This window comes from Melozone crissalis, unplaced genomic scaffold (assembly GCF_028551555.1).
Source record: "Melozone crissalis strain CALT ecotype California unplaced genomic scaffold, PUWL_Pcris_2 ptg000029l_1, whole genome shotgun sequence".
NCBI classification, from domain to species: Eukaryota; Metazoa; Chordata; class Aves; order Passeriformes; family Passerellidae; genus Melozone; species Melozone crissalis.
In genome coordinates this window covers 1,736,078-1,763,931 of record NW_026535807.1, presented here as the reverse complement: position 1 = coordinate 1,763,931, position 27,854 = coordinate 1,736,078, and the positions used below count along the sequence as shown (strand labels likewise).

The 27,854-nt window shown below is 47.8% G+C and overlaps 1 protein-coding gene across 1 annotated transcript in view; it reads right to left on the bottom strand.

Moving 5' to 3' along the window:
- The window catches only part of CRBN (cereblon), a 270,605-nt gene extending 263,804 nt beyond the window's left edge, over nucleotides 1-6,801 (bottom strand). Inside the window, exon 1 of the mRNA XM_054281110.1 lies at nucleotides 6,748-6,801. The gene's annotated coding sequence lies outside the window, so the exon portion shown is untranslated. The remainder of the gene's footprint in view (nucleotides 1-6,747) is intronic.
- Between the last annotated feature and the right edge of the window lie 21,053 nt (nucleotides 6,802-27,854).

Below are 27,854 nucleotides of genomic sequence, written 5' to 3'. Positions count from 1 at the left end.
ATGGGATCCATCAAAGAACAGGCTTTTTCCCTTGCCTCCAGTAAAACCAAGGACTTCTCCTGATCCCATGAGTCAGATCTAATCCTTGTGATTGGTTTTGGCTCAGCCCTGTAATCACTTATTTATGGCACTCAGTCTATCAGAGGAGCAGCCTCATTAGAACAAACGGGGCAGTTTTTCATGTGCTCCTCCAGGGCCAGGGCCCCTCAAAGCCACTCAAGCCCCCAAGTCCTCCTTGAAGCTGGGCCCTCCCCTGGGTCCCCCAGGCAGCTTTTTCAGCCCTCACTCCCACCCAGGGCAGCTCTGTCCTCAGAGGAGGCAGAGCACAGCACTAATTATTTTAATGATTGGAAATGAACTATGAATTTCTTAAGAGCCATTGAAGCAAAACACTTTGAGTCAATCTCCCCACATTAACAGCAGAGTGCTGGAGATTGCTCATATCTTTGAGATGATGAAGCACATCTGCTAGATTTCCCCAGCTAATAGTAGGCCAAGTGTTAAAACATCAAACTTTGCCTCCCGTCCTTCTGATGAAATAAAGGAAAAGGACAAAGAAAGAAACCCCACGCGGCACCTTCCACTTGAGCCCTGCTCAGCTGGAGCTTGTGTCCATCAGGGCGTCCCCAGGGACACCTGGCAGGGCATGGGCAGCACCCACCTGGCACTGGGATCCCTCAGTGGGCTCAGGATGCTCTCAGGAATGCAGGGATGCTCTGAGGGATGCTCTGAGGGATGCAGGGATGCTCTCAGGGATGCTCTGAGGGATGCAGGGATGCTCTCAGGGATGCTCTGAGGGATGCAGAATCTCTCAGGGATGCTCTGAGGGATGCAGGGATGCTCTCTGGGATGCAGGATGCTCTGAGGGATGCTCTGAGGGATGCAGGATGCTCTGAGGGATGCAGGATGCTCTCAGGGATGCACTGAGGGATACAGGGATGCTCTCAGGGATGCACTGAGGGATGCAGGATGCTCTCAGGGATGCAGGGATGCTCTGAGGGATGCTCTGAGGGATGCAGGATGCTCTGCTGCACAGGCCCTGCATGCATGGCTGGCTCTGCAGTGTGGCATCTCCACATCAGCAGTTACTCCTCTATCCCTGTTTGCTTATTCCTGCTCTAACTGCGCTGCTCATTGCTGATTTGCTTTTTCTTTGTATACCCAAGGAAATGCAAATCTGGGATTTAATCAGGAGGATGAGCCACGCCAGCCAGTGTTTGCCAAACAGTTTAGTGAGCGTGAGCACCTCCATTAGAGACAGGGGTTGCAGCAGCTCTAACAGACAATATTCAGGCAGCTCTGAGCATCCAAGCACAAAGAAATCACCTAAAATTCATTTTTTAAAGCGCTGCCTGAGCTTGAGTCACTTAAAAATAAAAACGCCATTACTAATTCAGGGAAGTTTTCATTCAGTCCCAAATGCTGGCGTGCAAGAGTGGCACACAGAGCCAGGGAACAGCCCTGGGCCCGGGTCAGAGCTGTCCCCAGAGTGCCCTGGAGGAGCAGCCTGGACAGGAGAGCTCATCCAGCCCATCCAGTGCCATTCCCTGCTCCTGCTCCGTGTGGAGGCAGCATAATGTGCATCAGATTGCAAATGGAGCTGAGATTAAACACAGCTCTTAATGGCTCTGCAAACACATCTGGGAGAAAACAGCAGAGCATTCACCACTAAATTAACTCCTCATTTTTGCCAATATGGCCCTGTTTGCATTCCACTGCAGCCTGGCCTCTGCAGATGCCTTCCCTCAGCTCAGGCAGGGCTGGATTCCTTCCTTCAGGAATAAATGCTCATTTCTGCTGGCAGGCACAAAATGGAGCAGAAGGATTTCCACAGTGCTCAGCCCAAGGCTCCTGATGGTGGGTGATGCCAACCAGAGCCTTCCACCTCAGAGCTTGGGGCACACAACACAGCCCAGCTCCAGGCCAGCAATTAGCAAAGAGCTCAAGGAATCCTGTCTTTCTTCTTCCCTGCTCCAGGAATCCTTTGAGGAGACTGTCCTCCTCAAAGACACTCATCATTGGAATGGATTTAGCCCATCTCATTTCACAGGCTGGACTGGGAAAGGCCACAGAAGCTGAAATTCCAGACTCAAGAGCCATCAGTTCAGTAACTGGTTTGGAACAGGTTCTGTCCCTGGATCCCTGGAAGTGTCCAAGGCCAGGCTGGATGGGACTGGGAGCAGCCTGGGACAGGGGAAGGTGTCCCTGCCACTGGGATGGGATGGGATGAGTTCTGATGTCCCTCCCAACTCAAACCACTCTCTGATTCTGTGACACCACACTCTTTCTGCTCCCTGACCACACACCTGCTCAAGCTCTCCTGGAGACAAAATCCAAAAGGAACAACCAGGCACAATGCCATTTCCTCACTGTTAACATTCCCATTCCAGGTCACCCAGCAGCACTCAGACCCTGTGAGCACACAGAGCCTCTGCAGTGACAGCAGCAGAACAATTCCCTTTGTACAGGGTGCTGCCAGCCTTGCACCCGGGGCCAGGTGTACAAACCTGCCCCTTCAGCAGAGCCCTCAGTGGGGTCTCTGTGCTGCTGCTGCCCTGGGCTGGACACCAGCAGCACAACTCTGCCCTTCAGCCACGTTCCCAGCTTTTAAACACTGAATAATTTACCAGCAGTGTTTGCGACTGCAGTATTGCTCAGCTCACATCACTCTGATGGTTCTCATTCCTTAAACTGAGCTGGGCCCTCTGCTCATGGCCATGGCTGATCCCAGAACACAGAGTGCTCCAGCCTGTCCCAGCATCCCAGCCCTGTCTCTGTGATGGAAATAATCCCATTTCATAGCCACTGCTACATCCCTGCCTCCTGGGGGCTGCTGAGCCTCCAGCTGACCCCTGTGGTGCCTTTGCTCAGGCAGCCAAAAACGCCAGGGTTTGGAACAGGAGTGCAATACTTTATCCATGGAAATACTGAGGGAGAGCAGCTCATTCCCTGGCCTTGCCATGGCTCCCAGGCTGAGCTGAGAAACCCAACCCAGGATGAATTCTCTGCAGTAATTTTCCTCTTGCCCATTACCCCGTGCTCAGTACACCAGAAGCGCACATTTCTGCGTGGCTCGGAGATAAAGAACTGCTCAGATGTTTATTAAACAACAGAGCTGAATGAAATCAGTCTCATTATGTTGTCTGGAGGATGGAAGTTAATTGGAAGACAGAATGATTTACTCCAGTTTGAAATACCAAGTGGGGTTTGGAGTAAGTTAATGACAATGAGGATCAGAATGAGGGTGTGGAAAATGGAAATTTTATTTTAATTCCTACTGAAGTACTTTTGTAAATGAGTGTGCTCTCGCCTCACTGTGAGAGGTTCCTCCCAGCTTGCTTTGCTGTTCCCCATTTAAATGTTAGCCCAGGATTAAACACCATCACTGGACACTTAAAATTAAGTACAGCAATTTAATTTTCTAAATAAAACACCAGAGAGGAGCCAAAGTGGCAAGGGGGAATCTCCTGGACACAGAAAATCCAGAAAAACAAGTGCAGGGAAGCTGAGGAGCAGGGACACCCACCCCTCTCTGTGCTGCCTGAAGCACTCCCACAATGGTTTGGATCCTGTCAATCCAAAATGTCACCACTGTCACTTGGGAAAAGCCAGGGTGGCATTTCCAGAGTGTTTCCACCTCTGCCTGTTGTGCCTGTGCTGATTTCTGCTGCTGAGGGGGATTCTTTGGGTAGAGGAGCCACATCTGCAGCAAACACTGAGCATTTATTCCCCAGAATAAAGACAAATAATAGGAAGGGCTCCAAATGCTCCCAGCAGCAGTGGAATGACTACACAGCAGCCCACAGAGCCCAGAGAAGATTTCCCAGGGCTAAAGTGGGATTTACACTGCACAGAATGGGAATGGGGCCATTAACAGGAGAGCTGCAGCCAGGGGAGGGAGAGGAAATGGGGGAAAATCCCCATTTGGGGGCATTGCCAAGAGCCTGGGATGCCCAGGCCAGGCACCAGATGTGTGGGGCACCTCCAGGGCCTGGGCTCCTGCCAGGGCAGAGGCTCCCAGAATTGGGAGTGCTGTTGGGAAATGGTAGGAGAAGAGATGCTGTTGATTTTCAGTGCCCTAGGAGCGTTTCCTGCAGTGCAGATGGAGGGCAATGACAGGGGAAGGAAAGCAGTCCCAGGGAGCTGCTCCTGTGCTGTCCCTGCCCCACCTCAGCAGGGCGGATGCAGGGATGCTCCACTCACCTTGTCCTGCCTCCAAAGGCCACACCTGTGCTACTCCCATTGCCCTCTGAGGGCACAGAACTCCCTCAGACTTACCCTGAACCAGGATTAAACAGAACTTTGTGCAAAGACATCTTTGTTGCTATCGAGGGATGGTCAAATTCCCCCATCACATCATGCCAGGAAACCCAATGGTTTCCTCAGCAACTTTCCATCCTCCTCCTCTCCCATGGGAGAATCAAACTCCTCCCTCCCTCCTCTTGTGCCTCCTCCTCCTCCTCTTCCATGAAAGACAAGGCACCAGCTGGCATTGAGAAAAAAACCCACACTTTCTTCTCTCCTCCTCCCCACCAAAACATTCATGAGTTTCAGCTTCACTTGTGTTTTCCAGCACCAGTTTGGAGCAGCTCCTGGCTCGCCCTGAGCGTGTCACTGCCCCAGAGGCTGGGGACAGTCCCATGAGCCACTGACCCCTGATGGCACAGAAATCAATCCCACTGGCACAGGCTGACCACGTCCTCTCAGTGTTTCATTACAACCTTTTTTCCCCTCATTAATTTATTTTTACATCTCTCAATTCCTGCAGTTGTTTATTGTTTATCTAAACATCTCAGCAGTTGTTTATTGTTTATCTAAACTTCTCCTGCCATTGCCTGATACTCCCTTCCATCCCTCCTCAAACATTCAGCTTTTCCTGCCCTTCCTTAGCTTCAACCAGCCCAGGACCAAATCCCCTGCAGTCCTTTCAGTTTAACACCTGCTTTGGTTACTCCAGTGGCTCTTCCATCAATTATTCCCAAACAAGCTTGTAGCCCCAATATTTTGCTCCACTAACAAACCTGGAGCTCCCACAGAGCTCTTCTGGAGGCATCTGAGTTCACCACAGGTTTAAAGATCACCTTTGCAGAAGCACCAGCTCTGACATCACTGGAAATTAAAACTATTAGCATGGTTTGGATTATTTTGTCTGCAGGCAAAAGCAGATTGCTGTTGCAAGGGAATTATTCCTGAGATACTGCTCTCTGCTTGCTCCTTCACAAGGACAGAGTTATAAAAAATTATGCAATGCCATAAGCTTAAAGTATGTGGAAAAGGGAAAAATAACAAGTCTGCAACATTTGCAAGTGAAAAAAATGCCATGCAATTCAAATTCCTGTGGAATTTACAAACCAGAGGAGTTGTCAAGTGTCAGTCCAAGTTTCTCCTTACAGTGCATGTTTGTCACCCCCCCAAAACTCCCCCAAGCTCACACAGCAGTGGGAGCTCAGTGAGAATCCCTCTCCAGCAGAGCCAGCTCCCTCCTGGAGTGTCCAAAGTGGGGACGTCCCTCCAGCTAAAGCTCATCCAGTCCCACCCCTGGCACCTTCCACCATCCCAGGCTGTTCCAGGTCTCATCCAGCCTAGACCCTCCAGGGATGGGGCAGCCCAGCTTCTGTGGGCACCCTCCTTTAGAGTTCCTTTTGCACATCAAATATCTCCTTTTTCCTGATTTTCCTCGCTGTCCAACACCAACCAGCAAACCCACACAACATTAAAACACTTTGGCCATCACCTTTGGCAGGCTCTGCCCCTCTGCAGACACCATGTTCTGCTTCAGCATAGAGGAGAGGGGGTGTTGAGGCTGAGCTGGGTGACAGTGGCAGAGGACAGAGAGCTGGACAGACCTGTGGAGCTGAGGGAGATGCAGGGCACAGAGAGCTGGGTGCTCCACAAGAGCCCTTGGGAGGGTGGAGATGCTGGGCAATGCCTGGTGGAAGGATGGAGGTGCTGGGCAATGCCTGGTGGAGTCCTGGGGCTTGGGGGGAAACTGCTGGAAGAGGATTCCTTGTTCCCTCCATCAATGTGTTGACCTAGATTCCTGTCAATTCCTGGATTTATCCCCAGGAAGAGATATTGTACTGCCTTTTCAGCACACACACACTGGAGAAAAGGTGCTTTACATGTCAAGCAGACCCCTTTTCAATTAGAGCCCTTGGAATCCAGTTTAGCAGCAGAGATATGAAATAAACAACGAGGCAGCCACAAAGCTCATCTATCCACTCCTGATTAGTTCCACAACACCTCCCATCCCTGCACCACTTCAGGTGCAATGTTCTGCCTTTCCCCGCCTCCTGAACTCCGTTTATTTGCAGAAATATTGAGTGAGGCAGCAGGATGCAGCAGGGTATTTGTCAGCGCATCGATCGGGATTTGCATGGCAGGGCGTTTGTGTGCAGCCTGTTCCTCCCCAGCGTTCACCACGGCGTGAATTCCTGGGGAATTTATGGCCCTGCTCCTTCCAACGAGCCCTGTTCAGTCCCTCAGCCCCTGACAGGTCTCAGTTGCAAACACTGGGTTGTTCAGCACAAAACAAAAGGGCAGCGCTGCCCTGATCAATACGGACTCGTGGGAAGCTGCCAAGGGACATTCATCTCCCAGCCTGGGAGTTACAGCAGAGTTCTGCCTCTGGAGAGGCTGTGGAGCCAGGGATGCCCAGGGGCAGCAGGGCACCCACACCTGCACCCATTCAAACCCATGTGGGGGATTGAATCCATGAAATCTCGCTCAGAATTCCAATCCCAGTACCTGTTCCATCAAAGGAGACAGATCCGTGATCCACGTCCACTTGAGCCACCCAAAAGAGAGAGGGATATGCAAATATCTTCTTCACACGCTGCATTTTACTGTCACTTTTCCTCTTGTTATTTCCCTCATTTTACCTGTCATTAAGAGGCAAAAAAACCTTACATTTTTGTTTTCCCTGTTCCTGATTTTCAGACAGTGAGAATGAGATTCCCAAGATGGGAGCACAGCGACTGCCAAGAGCCCCTCGACCAGTTCCTATCATCCTGCTCAGCCATTTCTATGGGAATGGAAGCATTCCATATATCCATCCATTTATGTGGGAATTCCAGCTGTAGATATGGGAATGGAAGCAGAATTCCAGCCATAGATATGGAAGTGGAATTCCAATTGTAGATGTGGCAATTTCAGCACAGGCTGGCTTGATACAAGCAGCACTCAAAGCCCCCAAAGGTTCCAGCTGCTGAGGGGCACTGGGAGAAGCAGGTCCCAAAATCCATGCCATAAGTTCCAGGACCACGTCATTAATAGGAACCGTCGTTAATTACAGAGAACTTTTCTTACCTGGAGGTAACAGAGCCCTGGTTTGTGTGAATCCCCATCCATGGTGCCATAAAAACCTCCTGGTTTTGACTCAGCCAGTGGGACTGTCCTTGGGATGAGGCAAAACCATCTGAGGAGCAGATGGAGCAGGGCAGCTCCTGACAAAAAATTCCTTTAAAAATAGATGAAAGCAACATTTAATTTAGTTGAAAGGTGGAAATGAACCATTAAGAAATCCAGGCTCGTCTAAATACCTGCTTGTCATGTATATTTAATTGTTTTCATTTCCATTTGGATTGTGCTCTGCACTTACACAATGGCCACAGCTTGTCCTCAAGTGTCTGAGCACTGAGAGGGATTTGAGAGGATTCGGAAAGGGAGAAGCATGAGGAGATTTCTGGGCAAAAATAGATGCCAAAACCACCCAAAAGGCTGCTATGAAGAATTATTAGTCAGTCCTTGATAAAGAGATGCAAAAGCAGGGGTAAGTAGCAGGACAAACCCACATTACAAATACATAAAAAAACTGCTGGTAAAACAAATCATAATTTTCCTTCTTTTTCTTCAAACCAGGACAAACCAGTGGAAAGTATTGCTCCAAAGCACTTCACTAATATCAGATCAGCTGCAAAAGGTATTTCAGAAGCAGCTAATTACCAACCCTGTGATCGATGTGCAGTGGGATGAAGGTTGTACCTCCTGCAGGTTCCAGAGCCCAGCTCCAAAGATGTTCTTCAGAGTCCTTGAAAAATTCATTTTCTTCACAACTCTCCTCATTATTTATTAATGACTGTTGTTCTGAATTCTGGATCACCATCATTTCCTCAAGCAGGAGCATCATTTTTCCTTCTCTTACCAAAACAGAGTCAGGAACTCGAGCACCTGCCCCAGGGTTTGAGTGTTCCCCCTTTTCCCCAAGCCAGGAGCCCTCATATCCAGAACTTACAGGGATCCAGCAGGAATTTATCTGAGACCCTCAGAGTCTTCCATGTTTTCTCTTTAGAAATTCCTGCCAAGGGCGTTTGGTTTCAGCTGAGATAATGAAATTCAGAGATCATGACCTGGCAGTGGCTGGCCATGCAGAGAAGGTGTTTGGTCAGGACAAATGGCATTTTAACCACCACTTTTTTTCTGCACATCCACAATTCCAGAGGGATTCTGTTCTCCCAGGGCTGGTCAAGGATCTGACTGAACTCCCTGATCTCCACAGCAGCTGTTGAAGAACAGCTTTGCCATGAGATGTGTCAACGAGGGGCATGGAAATCCATCCCAGTGGGTCCTTCCTTATGGAAACGAGTTTTTGCACGGAGGTTCAGCTAATGTGAGCATACAAAAATGATCTCTCTCCTCAGAGAGAGGACAGATGGTTCTCCCTCCTTGTGAAGGGTTGGTTTTTCAACACAAGCTGCCTCTCCAGTGGAGAGGAGGGGGGGAATCATCTCCTAATTACTGCTCCACTGGCTCAAAGCACATTCTTGGAGCAGAAGGTATTAGATGGAGTTTTCTTACACCAAAGTCAGACGTAAAAAAGAAATCACAGAACTGTTTTGGCTAACAGGAGGAAAATTTATATTAAAAAACCCCACTAGAACTGGGTGATTCTTCCCCACTTTACACAGAACAAGTTGAATCAAGGCCAGAGTCTGCTTTCATAGGAAGTGAAACACAAACACCCAGAGAATTAAGTGACAATTCCTTCATGTTCCTGAGTTATGGATTAGAAAAATCAGCTCAGCAGCACTGATCAATGGGAACTTCAAAGAGAAACACAGCCCATCCATTACAGTTCCTCCCAATTACATCCTTCTGCTGAGAACTGCATTTTATGTTCCTTCCAGGCTTCCAAAAAAGAGGGAGCAGGATTTTAAAAAAACTGCTTCTAAGCGAGTTTTACCTTTTTATTGAATTTAAACACCACAGGACTGGTTAAATTGGGAGTCAATTCCATGCCTCTGAAATGGAAGCACCATTTTCAAACCAAAACCAGAAACACCTCAAAGCTGTTGGTTTTTCTGATCATTTTCTTTCCTTTTTGTTGAGTCTTTTTCAACAAATTTTGTCTAAACCTGTGAATGATTTTGAGTAAGCTGAAAATCATTTACCTGCTTTGGTTGGGTGAGCTGTGGGGTTTTCATCAGGTCTGAGCTCTCTGAGTTGTGGAGAGGAGTTTGGAATTGTTCCCTCCTTTTCTCCTGGAAACCGCAGAGAAATGTGGCTCCATCCTTCTCCTTCCATCAGCCAAAGGCTTCATTAAAGTGGAGAATCCCACCTGGAGCCAGGAAAACCCTGGGAAACAGGGAAAACAGCAGCAGCATCTCCTGAGGGTTGGTATTTTTCTGTTGTGGGTTTTTTTTTTACCTCCAGCCCATCGAGTGCCCAGCAGCTTCCACCATTCCCAGATGTTCTGTTGGAGATGAGCCTGTTCTGGATGGGGATTCCCACCTGCTCCAAGCCTGCCACACGTTCCCCGTTCAGGCAGGAGCTCCCTGAGCCCTTCAGAGGGTTGAGGAGCAGCTCCACACACAAAACAGTGAATTAATTACCCCAGCAGTGGCTGATCCTGGCACGCCAAGGTGGGACCAGCAGCAATTCCTTTCTGCCAGGCTCTGGAACGCAGCAGGGCTGCTGCTCACAGCCCCCTGGGTGACCAGTCTGCTTTAAGCACCAGCAGCTCCCAATTAACTGATGGGATCTCTACAGATCATTAACCAGTCCCCACCCTCACTGCAGTGTAACCATGGAATCACCCCCTGGTTATCCAGAATTAGCCAGGGCTCGGTTGGCTTTGCAGGGCACAGATAACAATGGATCCTGTGCAGGGAATCCTGCACCAATTATTTCTGAAATTAGGCTGCACACAGGGGACTGCTCAGCTGCCGTAGAAAAATTGCAATTTTTTCCCCACTCCCACTCCTGCCTCTTCCCAGCCCACCTCAGACCTCCCACCTCATCATTTATTTCTGCTGTAGTTTGATCTTACACAGCCCCAGCCCCCAGAGAAGGCAATTCTGGAGTTGTTTTTTGAGCACAAAACCCCCAGGTGGACTCAGCTTGTCCTGGCTGGATGCAGTACCCTCCACTTCACACACAATTCCTCAACCTCTCACAAATTTCTCAGCACAAGCCTTTGAGCAAACAGGGAAATCAGTAAAAACTCTTTGTAGAGTAAAAGGAGGAGGTTCCTTGTGGCAGCAGCAGAAAGAAGAGCTGAATGTTCTTCAGCAGGGGCTGATTAATCCTCTTCATTCAAAAATCATTGGATTTAAAGGAATAAAACTGTTGTTGGAGCTCCTGCAAGGCAGAATGTTTTGCCCAGTTGAAAAGCTGTTATCTCATCAATGGTGGCTCCATTTGGCCAGTAATAGTCACTTCCTTTCCTTTTAATTACAATTATTTCCATGAGAAAAGTCAAAGCAGTAACTGTGAGCGTTCCACATAGTTAAATGACTATTATAATTATTAATTTTTAAAAGATAGCTGTATTTTAACAGAACAAACCAGGTGCCAAGAACAGAGCTGCCTCCTAATGATCTGGATTTGATTTAGATGAGAACAGAAGTGAAGGTTTGCACTTGCAGCCCGTGACAGGAACCAAAGCCCATCCAATCTGGCCCAAAGACTCACAGAAAACACCTGGGGTGCTCTGGGCCCATTGAGGTGGCCACAATCTCCTTCTCCTCAGCTTCCCAAACCTGCCAGTGCCACACTCCATCCCATTAATTCAAATCTCACTTGGATCACACCTGGGTTGGACGGCTGCCCACATGGAAAAGCTGCTGTGCATCCTGGGGTTGATGGTACTTTGTGGAAATCAGGGAAAATGCAGGTTCCTGTTCCACCCTGCAGGGAGAGAGGTTGTTTGGGGGTTTTTAAGAGGAAGAGCTGCAGTGAGCCCTCCCTGGAGCTGTGCAGCATCAGCAGCTCCCAGGGCTGAGCTGGACCAGGCCTGAGGTGGACCAGGCCTGAGCTGGACCAGGGCTGAGCTGGACCAGGCCTGAGCTGGACCAGGCCTGAGCTGGACCAGGCCTGAGCAGCGCTGGACACAACAACCTCCTTTCCTCCCAGGAAACCTCCCAGGTGCTGCTTTTCCTGACTCAGCCATCCCTCAGCCCTGAGCAAAGCAGCATTTTCCTCCAAAGGCCATTATTTGGGTAAATCAAGCGTGGCACTGCAGTCAGGGCAGAGCAGGAGGGCCGAGGAGCAGAGGAAGGACAGGACAGAGCCACCCAAAGCACAAAACACCCACCAGCATCTGTGTTCTGCTTCTCTTCCAAGGAGACAAAGCTGATTTGGGCATTTCCTTATTTCCATCCTACCAGCCCAAGTCCTTTTGGGGATTTTTAATTGCACAAAGCATTTTTCTGCTCCTTCCAAAATGCTCTTTATGTGGAAAGTGCTGAGGAAGCAGCAGCGAGGAGTTTGTGTTCCAGCAGGTCTGGAGCAGGTCTGGAGCAGCCACTTCCCACAACAGGTCCCAGCTTTGAGCATTTTTCTAACAGCAAACGGGGTTGTCAAAGAAATAAATGTTTATGCAGCACGTTGGATTTATCACTGGAGTAAATCAGTGATGGTGGGGAAAAAGAGGAGTGGAAGTTATCCACAGGCATGGCAGTTTGAGAGAGCCTTCTTCCCAAAATACCAGGGAATCTCTCTGGGAGCTCAGCCCAGAGCCCAGGATGGTTCCATACCTGTGCCTTTGGTCTTTAATCACTCCAGAGACACAGCTCCCACTGATAGCAGCACAGCTTTTGCATTTCTGCAAAATCAGCATCTCCTTTGGGTTTTTTTTTTTTTACAGCAAAATCGCACACTCAGCTTCAGGGGGAACTGGGTGGCAAAACCCCAGTGAAAATCCCAGGCAAGTCTCCTTTGTGACCAGACCCAAAATTAAAAAATGTAATAAATAGCACTCAGAAGAGAGCTGAGGAAATGCTGCAAGAGCAGTGAGTGGGATCCTTGCTTTGTGCACAATGTGTAGGAAAATAGGTGCATATAAATACACTTCTAAAACATCAAGATTCATGTATGAACTGAAAACAAAGACTTCCTACATGCCCACACAGCAATCCCACACACAGACACGAGGCTTCTGGATTTGGGTTAGAAGCATTGAATAGGAAATGTTTACATTCCTGTTTCTTCTGTGAAACTTGTTTTAAAATGAAACAAGAAGGGTGGAGAGGGTGTTTTTCCAAGGGATAGAGAGACAGGAAAAGGAGAATGGGTTTAAACTGCCAGAGTGCAGCAGGAGATGGGATATTGGGAATTAGGAATTGTTCCCTGGCACAGGTGCCCAGAGCAGCTGGGGCTGCCCCTGGATCCCTGGCAGTGCCCAAGGCCAGGCTGGACACTGGGGCTGGAGCACCTGGGGCAGTGGGAGGGGTCCCTGCCATGGCAGGGGTGGCACTGGGTGGGATTTAGGGTCCCTTCCTACCCAAACCATTCCATGATTCTGTGATTTAAATGTCTGTTTAAACCCTGACCATGGAAGTGAAAGCAGTCCATGGCACAGTGGGCAGGATCTGTGTGCCCCTGGATAAACCCAGGTTATCTGAGGCAGCAGCCCCTCCCCAGCTCTGCAGACAGAACGAGGAGCTCGTTAGTTAATTAAGGTTACCAAGTCCCCTTGCATGGCTTTCAGTGCACAGGACAGGAGCTCTCCCAGCTCAGCTGATTTATGGCATCCTCAGGGCATTCTCCTCATGTGTCCAGAGCCCAGCTTCTCCTTTTCTTAAGCAATCCCAAAGCCTGACCTGTTGTGGCCTCAGCTTTGTCCTGGCACTGCCCTGGTGTGCAGGTCCTGCAGCCAGAGCCAGAGGGGGATGCTCTGCTGCATTCCTGCACCACATCTATAGCTCATAAAATCATCAAACCTTATGGCTTTATCAAACCCCACTTGGAATTCCTCCAGCAAAATCACTCTGGTTTCATTTTAAGCATAGGTTGTTCAAATTTTCAATACCTTTTGTGTTAATAATATTGAAATAAGTTAAAACATTTATAGATAATAACCTTCAATAAGTTGAGTGATGATAACATCAAACAAAGTTAAGTTTCACTACGTTTAGGTCTAAGTACCTTTAAGTTACATTTTATCACTTTGATATTCTGTTCAAATTGAGTTTATTATTCCTTGCCATCAGAGTTCATTCATTCCAAGTTTAAGTGTGGTTTAATATAAATTACCCTAAATTTTGTTTAAAATCATTTGTCTAAACGATAAGATATATAATTTATATTCTATTGGCTACATAGAATAGCTGGATATTGCCATCCAGTGCCACCCTCGGGCAGCTGTGATTCCTCTGGAATGCCAGGCCACAGAGCTGGCAGCTCCCCAGGAGAGTAGGGAATAGTTTCCCCCCTCTATATTTTTGTATTTATTAAGACATTACCTTACTCTGGGAAAAAAAAAAAAATCTCTTAGTCCATGAGTTATTCCTGTGGGTAGGAAAAAAATTAATAAAAATAAACCAGCCTGACAGAAATTCATGAGTTTATCAAATTTTTAAGGGACTGACAAACTCCTAAGCTTAACTTAGGATCCAGTTTTCCTGTGGCAGTTTCTCAGCCCTGTTAGAAGCTGGAGATACTGGAGTGTGGAACAGAGATATTCCCAGATTTATGGTGAGCCTGACAATGATTATGTAGCCCATTGAGATGGAGTGGTGTGATTTAGTGCTTTGGAGGCATTTGTCAGGCCTGATGAATGCATCTGGTGATCCAGGCAATGAAAATGTGAGATTTTCCAGGCAGCGGCAGATAAAGGATGCTGCCTGACACATGGGTTATGGCAGGGGCTATGGAAGGGGATAAAATTTTTATTTGTTTCTCATTTAGAGTTTTAGAGGGAGATGGGAAGGAAGATAAACTCCTTCAGCTGAAGAGGCTGTGGAGAGGGTGTATCCTAATGAATATTTGGCTTTCTTGTGTCCTGGATTCTCACCTGTCACCGCTCACCTGCACAGGGCATCCAGGTGGGTGCACTCAGGGACAGCTCCTGGGCACCTCCAGGCTCCTCCAGCACTCCCAGCTCTGCAGAAAGATGTGGAAATACTGATTTTCTCATTTGCCTGCTGTGCAGCACGCTAAGGTCTGATACAAAGCCAGCTGGAAACGAGAAACTGCCTTTAGATGGGTCCAAAATGTGGGCATTTTCTTAGACAAAATGAGTTAAACGAGCTTTTGAAATTCCAGCCATACCCAGACAATTTACAGCTCATTTTGGTTTCTAGTTCCCAGATAGAAACAGGTTCTTAGGAAAACAAAGTATTTTGGGATGTGCTTTCTACTGAATTTGTACACAGATCCCAGAACCCCAGAATGCTTTGGATTGGAAGAGATTTTAAAACTCTTCCCATCCCACCCCTGCCACGGCAGGGACACCTCCCACTGTCCCAGGTGCTCCAGCCCCAGTGTCCAGCCTGGCCTTGGGCACTGCCAGGGATCCAGGGGCAGCCACAGCTGCTCTGGGCACCTGTGCCAGGGCCTCAAGGAAAATATTTCCCATCATTGAATCAGGAATGAAACACCAGGCAAAGAGAACCCAGGTCAGAGGCTGTTCAAGGCAGAAAGGAAGGAAATTGAGGACCCTGTTGCTTCAAGAGCAGTGGAGAACAAGCCTTGCTGCACTAATGGACATTTCTGACTCAATTACATGCCAGTGCTGGTCCATTTTCCTGGAATGTTTTATTCTGAAGCTTTCAGATAGAAATGCTCTATTTTTACTAAGATATATCATTATATACTTCTTACCGTATATTATTTAGGGTTTCCAAGGAAAATACATTCCATTGATACTCAGCAGAAGCAAACCTATTCTCTGCTTTGAATCCCAAGCTCTGCTCTCACTTAACAAAACCAGCCTGAGCTGTGCTAGAGCATCAATCCATAGAGAAGTACTTAGGAGGAATAAATTGATTTTCTCATTGCTCTATGTTGGCTAAAAATTATTCGATTATGTATTTAGCTGCTAATGGAAACTCATTAGTAGATTTTCATTTCATGCTTGTTTGCACCTGCAATCCATTTTTCCCTGTCCAAAGCACTGTTTCATTTCAGTTCCGTGCCATAAATTTCCTTGCATATAAACTGATAAGCGTCAGCCAAAATTCAGTGTACGTGGTCTGAAATAGCTCAGGGCCATCTCTTCCACAACAGCATCGTTAGAGCAGCACATCCTGGTGATTCAGGGGGGCTGTTAAACTGTGCATTTGATGGCCTAACTTGCCTCATTGTTTGCTCATTAACTGTGTTATCCTCGTTAGTGTCAGCTCCTTGACATTATCCTGTTGGCTCTGGGCTCCCCACGAGGCTCCTGGGCATCTCTTTAACCCAAAGGTGGAACATTCCCAGCTTCAGGGCCCCCTCGTTCCCACTCCCTGCTTTTCTGTGGGAAGGAAATTCAGTGATGTTCAGTCAAACCAAGCTCAGTGGCCTCTGGCTCTGTTTGGAGGGAGATGTTGTTACCTGTGGGAATAGCACTCAATTCCAGCCAAATCCAACAAATCCAGTTTGAATTCCTCCTCCCCATCCCTCTCCAGCTTCCTGATGGGTTCATGCCTTGGGATCTGCAGGAGGGGCAGCACAAGGAATCAGGCCCTGTGGCATTCACATTTCCTGAACAGAGAGAGAGACAATTCTCTCTCAGGAATTGCTCCTGGAGAAGCACAGAGAGAAGAAGAGAAAACCATTCTTATCTCTGTTCTCTGCTCCTGTCATTTTTGCACGTGTGGAATGTGTTATGGAGATTGTTTTTACCTGAAGGGATTTGTCAGTTGGATTCTGCTGAGGTTGTTTTGTTCCCTTGGCCCAGTGGCTCAAAGCTGAGTCCTGGCTGTCTCAGATAGTCACAGGTTTTTCTTTAGTATTCTTTAGTATCGTTTGTATATTATAGTTCTCTTTAGTAGAGTTATGACATAGTATTAATGTGACATAGTATAGTTTTAATAAAGCAGTTGTTCAGCCTTCTGAATAATGGAGTCAGATGCCAATTGTGAGAAATTGCTACTCACTTGTCATAGTTTAGGAAAGTTTATTAAACCTTATCAAAAATACAACAGAAGACTGAATAAAGAAAAAAGGTTACGGCACTGGGAGCAAAAGGTTTTCCCTGCCATGTGCTCAGCCCCCTCACAATGGAGGTTTTACCCTTTTTAACCCTTTAACCCCCCCCCCCAAAGGTCTGTCCATCAAGCCCTTCTTCACTGTCCAGTGGTGGAGATCTCTTCCTCAAATCCTGATTAAAGGTCAGATGTTCCATAGTGACAAGCCAACCCTCCCAGATGTCCCTTGATAACCACACAAGGGGGTAAAACATCACTATAAATCTATACACTTCTCTATAAATCTATAAACTTAACCTATATCCATGATATTTGTGTGTTAATTGTGAGAGTCAATCATCACATTACTCATCTATCACACAATCATTCCCAGACATTGGGGTTGCCCTGAATTCCATAAGCCCCTGCAATTCCCAATTCCTGCTTCCCTGGGGTCTGCATCCACCTCCCACCCAGAAACCCTGCCCAGTTCGGGCTCAGCTCTGCCTTCCCTCTGCCCTTTCATCTCCCAGCTCATTCCAGAGACCCCACACGAGGGGAAAGCGGAGCAGTCACCCCGATTTGCCCATCCAATCTCCCTCCAAGCATTGCCAGCTCAGTGCCAGACCACCCCGGGCCGCAGCACTGAGGGGCTGGGGAGGCTCCTGCTGGGAATAAGGAGGGCAAAGATCAGAGGGACGGGGATGGCAGATGACCAGAGCCTGCTCACTGTGAGCAGCTGGGCATTTCATTTTGGAGTAACCCACGTCCAGGTTAGTGAAGCAGAACCTGATCCTAATAATTATGTCACTTTTTGTTTCCATAGGAAGAAATTAATAAGTTGTTCGACTTCAGCAGAACTACTCTGAATTGATCCAAATATGAGAAGTGACTCTCAGTGTTGTGTACAGTGTTGTGTATAGCGCAGCCCCCACAGAGAAAAATGCAATTGCTGTAAAAATATCAATTTTATCAGGTAGCTCGAGCCTCTGGGGTCTGCCTGCATTCCCCACCCCAGTAACTGAGAGCAGGAACAGCTCTGAATGTGCTTGTTAAGTGGGCCTGATCAATACAAATCTATTTCTCAATTAAGTAGAAGATCCTGGTGTATGTGTATTGCCTGCAGGCCAAAAGAGTTCAGAGCAAAACTGGATTCCAGAACACAAAGTTGTGTTGTTTTTCCTCTGTCTTTTAAATGAGCTTTACCAGCATGCAACTGCAATCCTTGTGAACTCTGCAGATTAAATTTCCTTGCAGTAATGACCACTAGGAATTAGTGAAATGTTAATCTTCCCACCTGCTGTGTATGATTATACACGAGTCTAATCAACCTGATTACAAAAGAAAGTCATTTCTGCTTTTACAGGGTTTCTGTTGTTGTTGTCTGCTTTAGTTCTTCCTGAGGAGCTGTGAAATTCCTTACCCTGTATTTTAAAGCAAAAATAATGATGAAATTAAAATGTGTAAAGGGGAGCAATGGGGGCTGATAGTAATTGCTTTACAAGAGATACAGTAATTGATGCTCTGAGGATTTATTTGAAAGCATGGAAGTGAATTAGGAACCTGCTTTATCTGGATTTGCTCGCTCTGATGAAGTCACTGCATCTTTGTGTCTTGGTTTTCAGCTAAACTCTTCTTAATGAGAATGCTAATAATTACAGTGGCACTAAATTGTTTTAGGGACACAGGAGGATGGGAGCCACGTTTTAATGTCATTTAAAGCCACAGCCACCTTTCTGCTGCCAGCCCTGAAGGAGGAGATGCACCTGAATCCATCAGAGATTGGATCCATCCAACTCCTTCAAAATTCCAGCCATATCCAGACACTTGGGGGGTTGTAAAGACAAGCTAAAAAGCTACATCTGATTGTATTCCTTGGCTTAAAGCTTTGTTAAGGCTGGGCCCACCCACCTTGGGAGCAGGTACTGCCGCACAGAGAGGCTTTCCAAGTGAGAAATCCAGGAAAATGAGTGTACAGACACCTGAAAATACAAGGAATGTAGGGTAAGCCACAGCAAACGTTATCCTGCTTTGTGCAGCAATCAAAGCGCGTTTCCTGAGCAGCCACACACCCCAGAACACCTGAACTCCACCCCCTGCACGTGGAAACACCTGGGATAATCCCTGAATTCAACACCATAATATCCATCTGACCAATTTATGGCTGCCAGTGATCCAGAACCATTCCAGGCCTGGTGGGCACCTCTGCACAGGCAGGTTTAGCATTCCCAGAGCAGTGAGATGCCAAATGTGCCCCCAGTGCTGGGGTCTCCATGGTGACAGCGTGTGTCACATCCCTGAGCTACCTGAGTGATCACTGCCATCCTTTCATCTGATCCTCACTTTTCATCTCTGCCTCCGAGTGCACCGGGCTCCTAATGGAGAGGAATTGACAAACATCCTCATATTCCTTAGAGGAAAAGCAATTCTTTTTTCATCTACACTCCTGCAACTTAATTCAAGTAGCAGCTTTTGGAGGAGGAGCTGCTTGGGGAAGTCAGGAATTTGCCTTTGACACACACACAGAGCCAGCTGTAAGCTGGGCTGGAGGTAGGCAAAAGCCATCTTGCTAAAACATCCCCAAAAATCTCTAAAGAAGCCCCTTCCTCCAAACCTGAGGCAGTCCCAGCTCTCCCTCACCCCCAGTTTTCCCAGCCCCACTTCTCCCAGTGCAGAAATCCCAGAGATCACCTCTGCTCTTCCTCATTTCTGGCTATGGCACAGAAAATGAGCCCAGGGGGGGCTGAACCCAGGCCCTCCAGGAGCTGCAGTCTGGAGAAAAATCCTCCTGGGACGTCCAAGCAATGTGTCACCCACCCTGTGCAGGAGTTGTGGATGTGGATTTTGGAGGTGCCCCAGCCACAGCTCAGCCCAGCCAGAATTCCCTGGGCTGTGCCATTGCTACTCCCTCTCCCTCCTCCTTGTGCTCTCTAACTCTGCTTTTAGGAAAGATGAACATTTTCCAGCTTGGCTCGTTAAAATCTTCAATACCTCCAACAATGTGGGTTCTCTCACACTTTGGGTTGTACAGGAATGTCCTTGGGAGAGGAACCCCCAGGCTGGGAAGGGAATTTTGGAGATGGGAGACCCATAACCCAGCCAGGGCACCCAGCAAGCTCAGCAGTGTGAGACACTGGTGTGACCTAAAGCACCCCATATTTCTGTACGTGTAAATCTTCTGGAATAGCTTCCACATGTTCTCCCATCCCAGAGTTGTCTTCAGCCAGAGAGCACCGAGCTAAGAGCATTCAATCCAGTCCTCACCACAAAACCCAACCTGAGTTGGGCTCTGAGTGTCCTTTCAATTGCAAAGCATTGCAAAAACTCACCCTGAGCAGTGCCATATAAACAGAAAATATATAAACATTAATATATATAGAAATAAAGACCATTCCAATGGGGTTATCAGCTGTAAAACTGTTCCTGAGATCCCGAGGGCAGAGGGAGGCCAGCCTTGGTGAGTGAGACATTTCGGGGAGCAGGACTGATTGCCATGCACACACCCCCACAGTGCTGCATTTTGGGGTTTAATCTGTTTCTTATTGGAGAAATAAATCCAAGAGATCACTGAAGTGCTGTTCCCAGCCCTCTGCAGTCCCCTGCTCCCCTCCCAGCACAGTCCCTGTTATCTAACACCTGGGAGGGGATTTCAAAGGAACTCTTCATCTCATTTCGTACATTAGTGCCAAGTTTAGCTTCTGTAGGTAACAGTTTCTGTTTGAACTAATAAAGAGGTATGTTTAGAATCTCAGGGGCACACTCTCTGCTCATTTGAAACAAATGAGGATTACATAAAGAGGAGCAGGAGCTACAAATAGGATTCATAAAATTAATTGGCTGTGAGCTGCAGTGGTGTGGAGCCACTAAAGGTGACGAGTGGCCACAGCGTGTCCTTCCCCTGGGACAGCAGGGCCAGGCTGGAGCACTCAGGGTTTGGCTCCTGCAGAGCCCTGGCACCACTGCCACCACTGCCACCTCCCCAGGTTCCACCTTGTCCCCTTAATGCTGCCCCAGAGCAGCTCTGCCTCCCAAAAGGGGCAGGGATGCTGCCCCAGAGCCTGGAGCTTCTGCACCCTGCAGGGACCCCCCCATGGCTCCTGAGGGACCCCAAAACCTCAGCTCTGCCTCAGCAGGCACATAAAGTGCCATCCACTCTTTACCTGGCCACCAGTGCCAGCCCAGTGCAGGAATTCTGTGCACAGACCCAGGGCTGCCTGTGCCTGCCCGCCCTGCTCCTTCCAGCCCAGCAAACTGGGCTGGATCCATGCACTGATCCTAAATGCTACAATCCAACAAAATGCTGCAAAATCCATCTCTGGGATTCCTGGCAGGAGCCTGTCTGCTCCAGGGATGCTCCAGGACAGGGACAGGGCAGGGGTTTCTCCACTGACCCCCCTTGCAGCAGGATCACTTCCAGCTGGAATTCCAGGATCATTCCACCCTGCAATGCCCAATGCAGAACTGGAGCTGAATCCCTGTAGTTGCACCTAAAGCACCCCATATTTGTGTACATGTAAATCTTCTGAAATAGCTTGCATATGTTCTCCCATCCCAGAGTTGTCTTCAGCCAGAGAGCACCGAGCTAAGAGCATTCAATCCAGTCCCCACCACAAAACCCAATCTGAGTTGGGCTCTGCGTGTCCTTTCAATTTCAAAGCATTGTAAAAACTCACCCTGAGCAGTGCCATATAAACAGAAAATATATAAACATATATTTATATAGCATATAAATATATGTAAATAGATAAAATTTACATTAAAATCTATAAATGTAAAAATAGAAAAATATATATTTATATATAAAGTATATAAATATATTTAAAATATCTATATATAAATATATCTGTAAATATATAAAGACATAAATATATATTTATAAATATATTAAATATATAAATATATAGATATATAAGTATATAAATATATAAATATATATAAATATATTTTTATATATAAATGTATAAATATATAAACAGCTCCAGGAAGCTGCTGCAGGAGCTCTGCAGAGGAGCAGGACCTCCTGCACAGCTCTGAACAGGCAGCCCTGGATGGGCTCCCCTGGATGTGTCCTGAACATCCCATTTGAGACCTGTGGAGCTCACACACACACAGACTCCAGAATCAGCCAGCAATTCAAATAAATGAAAATAAAACTTCTCCTGCCCTTAATTATTAATAGCAGTACTTCTGGAAGCTCCTGGTGTTTCTGGGGGCTGCCCTGCATTCCCACACTGTGTGGTGCTGGAGGAGCCCCCAGAGCCACCCACCCACCCTGCCTGGGCTCTGTGGGGCTGCTCACAGCCAGGTTTAGGAGCAGCAGTGACAGTGTAATACATTTTCCACAGGAACTGGGCCGTGCATGTGTTTTTTAGGTTATCCCACAGCACGAGCTAAGATTAAAATCTCCCTCTGGATTTCGGCGTCTGGGAGTCTCACAGCTCTCCAGACATTTCTTCTATTTAAAGAGAACCCTGTCCCTGTGGATGCTGTTCTGTTCTCAGGTGTCAGCTGCTCCTCAGAGCCACCCCTGTCACTGTGATATTTTCTGAAAGATCCTCTTTGCCCAGGATTTTCTCCAAGAGCCCAGAGCCCTGACTGCCCCACGCCAGGGCCTGAATTCCCATCCCAGCTGTGGAACCACATCCAGACTGACACAAAGCAGCACGTGGCACCAAAAATTCACCTGAACACCCTGTGCACTCCCTCTCCCAAAGCAGGTGACCCATTTCCCACACGTTTTGTTGGATAATTTCATTTTCCAGCCCTTCCTCCTGAAGGGCACAGCGACTTTTCCTGCAGAAATGGGCTTGGTCTGCAGCCACCTGAGCAGAGCCATGGAGCCTCTCCCTCTGTCCCCACTTCAGCTCCTGGCACCATCCCTGAGTGTTTGGAGAGCCCAGGATCTGCTCCAGAGCAAAGGCAGCAGAGCCTCTCCACACACAGAGATGTGCTCAAACACATTTATGGGCTCTGAACGTGTGTTTTCAACTGGAACCTCAGAGCCAAGTGCAGGGCGTTTATCTGGGGCTAACAAAAGCCTCGTGGCACTTCCTAGATAGAATGAAGCCCGAGTTTAGCAATTATTCATAGCCTCACACACATTCTAGCTGACTTGGCAGACTGGAGCTAATTGGGTTTACAGTAGAGTGAAGCTTTGATTGAAGTGCCTCGCTTAAAAAAAAAAATATTCCACATCCCCCCACACACCCCTGCTAACATTACTCTGGAGCATGTAAAACAACCACCCCACATCTTAGCAAAGGAGAAATGCAGGGATTTTTATTGCTTTACCAAGCAAAGACCCACAAGTGAATAATCCTGAATGTTTGATGTGCTGTATTCTGATCCATAATTCAGCGGCGGCACAACGGCTGCGTGTGCCTGACATTTCTGCTTTTGAAGTTCACGAAACCCCTGCAGTCACCAAGGGGAGGGATCCTGCCTGGGGAGCTGAGGTGGGCACTGAACAAAAGGTGGCAAGAAAAAGGTTCCAAAGCTAACGCACAAAAACCTTGGAGAATGTAAATGAATGTAGCCTCGAGTTTACCGAGTAAATAATTCACATTCTACCCTGGTGATTTATGAAAATAAAGAGACATATTTAATGAGCCCAGCAGGCAGCAGGTGCTTCTGCTTTAACATGTTAAAGGCAAAAATCAAAAGGCAGAAGCTTTTTCCTGTTTCATGGCCACCGTTTAAAATAAAAGCCCTTCCCTGCACTTCAGGGATGTGCTGAGCTCAGCAGTTTTGCTGCTCCTAGGAGGGTCCTCTGAATGCTCCCATCACCAATTTCCACACAGCCACATGGAGATCCCTTCCAGACCTAGGCAGACCATGGGCAGGGACACCTCCCACCATCCCAGGTGTCCCCAATGTCCAACCTGGCCTGGGACACTTGAGGGACCTGGGGACAGCCCCAGCTGCTGTGGGCACCCTGTGCCAGTGAGGGGTTTGTGTCTGGCTCTGTAGGGCTGAGCCAAGACCTTGCAAAGAGTGAAATCCTCTCGAGAGGTTATTTAGGGCAAGGACAAGAGAGGGAGGAGTGACATGGCCAAGGTGGTTTCTGCCTGGAGAGCCTTCCCAGGTGTGTGAGAGCAAATCCCAGGAATGCTCCACAGGCCGCAGGGAAAGGCAGAGAGCTGTTTCCAGCAGAGGACATCAGCCCTGAGCCCTTCCCAGGTGTGCCCCATCCCCAGTGAGCTCCCTCCCTCAATGGGCTGCTGCAGAGGGGGTGGCAGCAGGGGACAGGGACATCCATCACCAGGTGCCCCTCCTGACTCTGGGGATGCACGGCCACCACCCCGTGTCACCCACAGCTGTTCCCATGGCAACTGGAAATCATTAAAAATAAATAAACCCATTTTTATGACACAACTCATAGAGTGCCTGGCTTCTGCCAGGAGTGTAAATTTGGCCTGTTTGGCTAATTTGATGGGATGCCACGAGTGAGGGCCTGATTTGAAACCACAAGTCATTTTTCTCCTTGGAAGAGTGGATAACTGAGTCTATTAATCCAACAATACATTTAAAGCTGAGTTATTGTGACAAGGGACTTCCATTATCCATTTCATCGAGTTGCAAACTGTCAGAATAAATCTCAGGGGGTTCAGGAAAAAAAGCTGCCTGCCTTTGTTGGCTGTTTTTATATGCCACAACAGTTTAATTTGGTTCACTTTAACTCATGATACTGTACAACTGTAAAGAGAAGCTCACAGGGAACCTACTACACAAAATGGCAACTTTATGGTCCTCAAAGTTGTTTTTTTTAAAAGGCAGCCAGGACAGTAAAGTTTGACCACTTTGACATTGACTTCAATGACCCTTTTCCTTATACATTTCAGGTTTTAACTATAAATGGTTCTCCCTTTGGAATGAACATTTGCAAATCAAAAAGTTCTTTCTTGAAGCTCTGGTTTTATCTTGCAAAACAAATTGACTTAATCAATTAAAACTCATATAAGCAGAAATGAATCAACATAAAGCATTAAAAGGAAGCAGGAATATCCAGCTTAAGATGTCAAATTGGAATTCATAAGGTGGGATTCAATTTTAGGGCTCTACCAGTGACTTAACTGCAAACCACCTCCTTCTCCCACCAGTTTTGCAGATAATGGTAATTCCTAATTATTCTTTATTTGCTTGGTTTTGTAATTGAAGCTGTTCTAGAAGAAAATTATTAATTGATGTAATTGGGAAGTGGCCATGAATTTGGTAGGGCAGAAAGGCTGAAGCTGCAATGGAGAAGGAAGGGGAAGGAAGGAGAAGGAAGGGGAAGGGGAAGGGGAAGGGGAAGGAAGGGGAAGGAAGGGGAAGGAAGGGGAAGGGGAAGGGGAAGGGGAAGGGGAAGGGGAAGGGGAAGGGGAAGGAAGGAGAAGGGAGGAGAAGGGAGGAGAAGGGAGCCAGTGTCACTCAGGGCCTGAAAAGCAGCGATGGAAAATTCCCAGTGAGTTCCAAGCCCCATGTGCTCACACCCAGCAGTGAGGGAGCAGGGGACACCATGCCAGGAGCCACCTGGGGAGTTTGTTTTCCATCTGTCCCCACAGCTGCAGCCCTGGCCATTCCCCCACGGGATGGGACCTTTGAGGTTCCTCCTGCAGCACTGACACTTCAACCCCAGGCCAGCACTCGGCTGTCAATTATTCCCCTCAAGTTTCAGGTCAAAGCTGCTGGGAGCTGCAGGAAGCCCAGAGAGAGGGACATGCACAGCAACACTCCCCCACACTCTAATTACAGCCTTTGCAGATAAATATTAGTTTTGAGAAGTGAATTTTTTAAAGGTTTTTGAGCAGTGCTCAACACTGGCTGCGCTCCCATGCAGAACATGCAGAAGTTTAAAACCCAAGTGCACTGGAGGGGAAAAACAAGGGAATCAAACTCAAACTCAAGGGAATCAAACTCCAGAGTTTCTGGAGGGCAGATAAGCCCTGCCTGGGAGGCAGCAGAGCCCCAGCTCTGGGTCTGCAGTGAGGTGGGGCATGAATGGCACTGGGGAGGCTCTGCCAGGGCTTTCCTGGGCATTTCCTCTGGTTCTCTGCAGCTCCCTGAGCCAGGGAGCCCAGCCTGGAAGGACACACAGACCTGTGCCTTGCAGCCTTGCGAAGGAAAGGGGGCTCTGCTCCGGGTTGAAATCAGTATTTTGGCCAGTCACAGTGCATAAAATATCTCATTTCATGCAGCCAGGGGCAAGGACAAAGGGAAAAAAAAATCTGTCTTAAAGTCCTTTACATCTTAGATTGATTCTTTAAAGAGGATTGGCTAAGAAATAAACATTGTGACTTCAACTGCTTTTGATTCCACCCTCTCAGCACTATTGCTGTGAAACAATGCAAACTCTAATTCCTGCTCTTCCCCAAAGTCATCATTTGGTCTCAGGAGGTGGTCGGCAGCTCAGTACAAAATGTCAGTGTCACAACTTCACAGCTCCAGCCCGCTTTTGATCAGATCTGGGGAGTGAGGAGAGATGCAATATGCTCCTTCCTTTACTGTCACCACAGAGTATTCATTAGCTTTAATTATTTTTTAGGTTCTAAGGGGAACCATTAAAAAAATTAATCACAAATGGAAGGAGCAGCAGCCGTATGTGGCCATAAAAAGACAATAAAGCATTTTAGGATCCGCATTTGTTATGATTTACACTCCAAACAGGACCAGAGGTAGCATATGGTGATTGCTATAAAGTACATTTATTATAAAAACACAGAGATTTATCTCCCAGCTTGGCTGGGTGCAGGAAGTTACATTTACTTTAACTGATATTCAAATTATAATACCAGAACTGGGGTGGGGGGAGGTTGTACCAAGCCAAACCTCAGCTTGTTTTTCCTACAAATCCATCCTTGAGCAGGCAGTTTTCCATTGGTTCCAGCTGAGCTGCTCAGGCCTGGGTGCAGGAGGGGTTTGGGCACAGTCAGCTCCTGCTCTGGGGCACCAGGAGTGTCACCAGCTCTGGCCCATCTGGGGCTCACAGAAGGGGCCACCTCTGATCCAGCACGGGGCTCCACGAGCCCAAAAGGACCCTCCCATCAGCTCAAGGTTTGCTTTAATTTCAGCATCTCAAGCCCAGGAAATATCTAATTAATAATGATAAACAGGGTGTTGTTTTTACTTCAAATAAGAGAAATAATACGTAAAATTATCATCTCCATTTGTTCTTGCTGGCTGAATGCAGGGAGGAACATCAGAAAAAGCAGGAATTTATGGCAGAGACACACCTCCACGAAGGTGGCACAATATTATGGGGTGTTCCTGTTAAAATCTGGAAATCATGACGTTTTAACACCTTGAGGAAAGGACAGGACACTCCCATTGGGGACAGGGTGACCCAGGGCTGGCTGGACCTGCCTGAATGCCAGCATCAATCCCTGGTGCAGCCAGAACCCTGCTGGATTTCCATCCTGACACCCACCAGGGCAGAGGCTCAGGGCACAGCCAAGTTCTGCTCCCAGGGGCTCAGAAGTGAATTTTGAACTCAGCACTAATGGACTCAATATGGAACTGCCTCAATAAATAACCAGAAATAAAGGAGTGCTGGGTGGCAGTGACCTCTCCTCCTTTATTTACTGTCCAATTCAATATCTTCAATTCTCCCAGTGCAGTCCAGAGCAACCCACACCAATATCCCCAAATGTCAGCAGAGGCACAAGCCCTGCAGGCAGGAGGAGGAGGCTGGGGCAGGGCTGGTTTTGGGGAAGCAAAGCCAAGGCTGAGGGCAGGGACAGGGAGTGTCTCACCCCTGCCCGTGGTTCAGGATGAAACCATCACTTCTTCTGGTTCTTTTTCTGAAAAACACTGGGTTTTGTTTTTTTTTAATAAAAGTTCCAGTGCTGAGGGTAACCCTGACAGCCCCTGAGCTGCTCCTCCTGGCTCTGCAGCCTCCTCCCTTCCCTCTCCAGTCTGGTCGTGTTTGAAGTCTGGGAGACAGAAAGGTCAGAGTTGTAAAATAGCTGCGGTCTCCTCCTCCTTCCCTTCCCTGCAGCTCAAGGGAATGCAAGGACTGAGCTTCCAGTTCCTCTGAAGGAAAGGTAATTGTTGTGCTCACCCTTTCCAGAGAGGCAGGAGCCACATTCCCACCCCACAGCCAACCTCCCCTTGTCCTGCACTGAACTTCATGCTCAGGGCTGCTGACACTCAGCTGCAGACAGAATAATGGACAGAGCTAAAAAACCATCACTTATAGCCTCTCCTCCAAAAAAAACCCCTTCACAGACAGACACACCACAACAAAACCTTCCTTAAAAATGGTCAAAGTCACCACCAGGAATAGCTGAGGATGAGCAGCACTTCCTTCAGACCACACCTGCTGCTCTTGGGAAGCTCCTGCCTGGTGCCAGCACAGACCCAGCTCTGGAGCACACAGGGAACAGCCCAGCCTGACAGGGATCCCTGTCTCCAGTGGAATTCCTGTGGAGAGCAGGGAGTGACAGGATTGGGGTATTTATTTCAATTAAGTAGTATAAAGCATTGGATCTAAACAGAGCTGAAGGCAAGGGATTTGGTTATTTAGAATTATCCTGCCTCAGAATT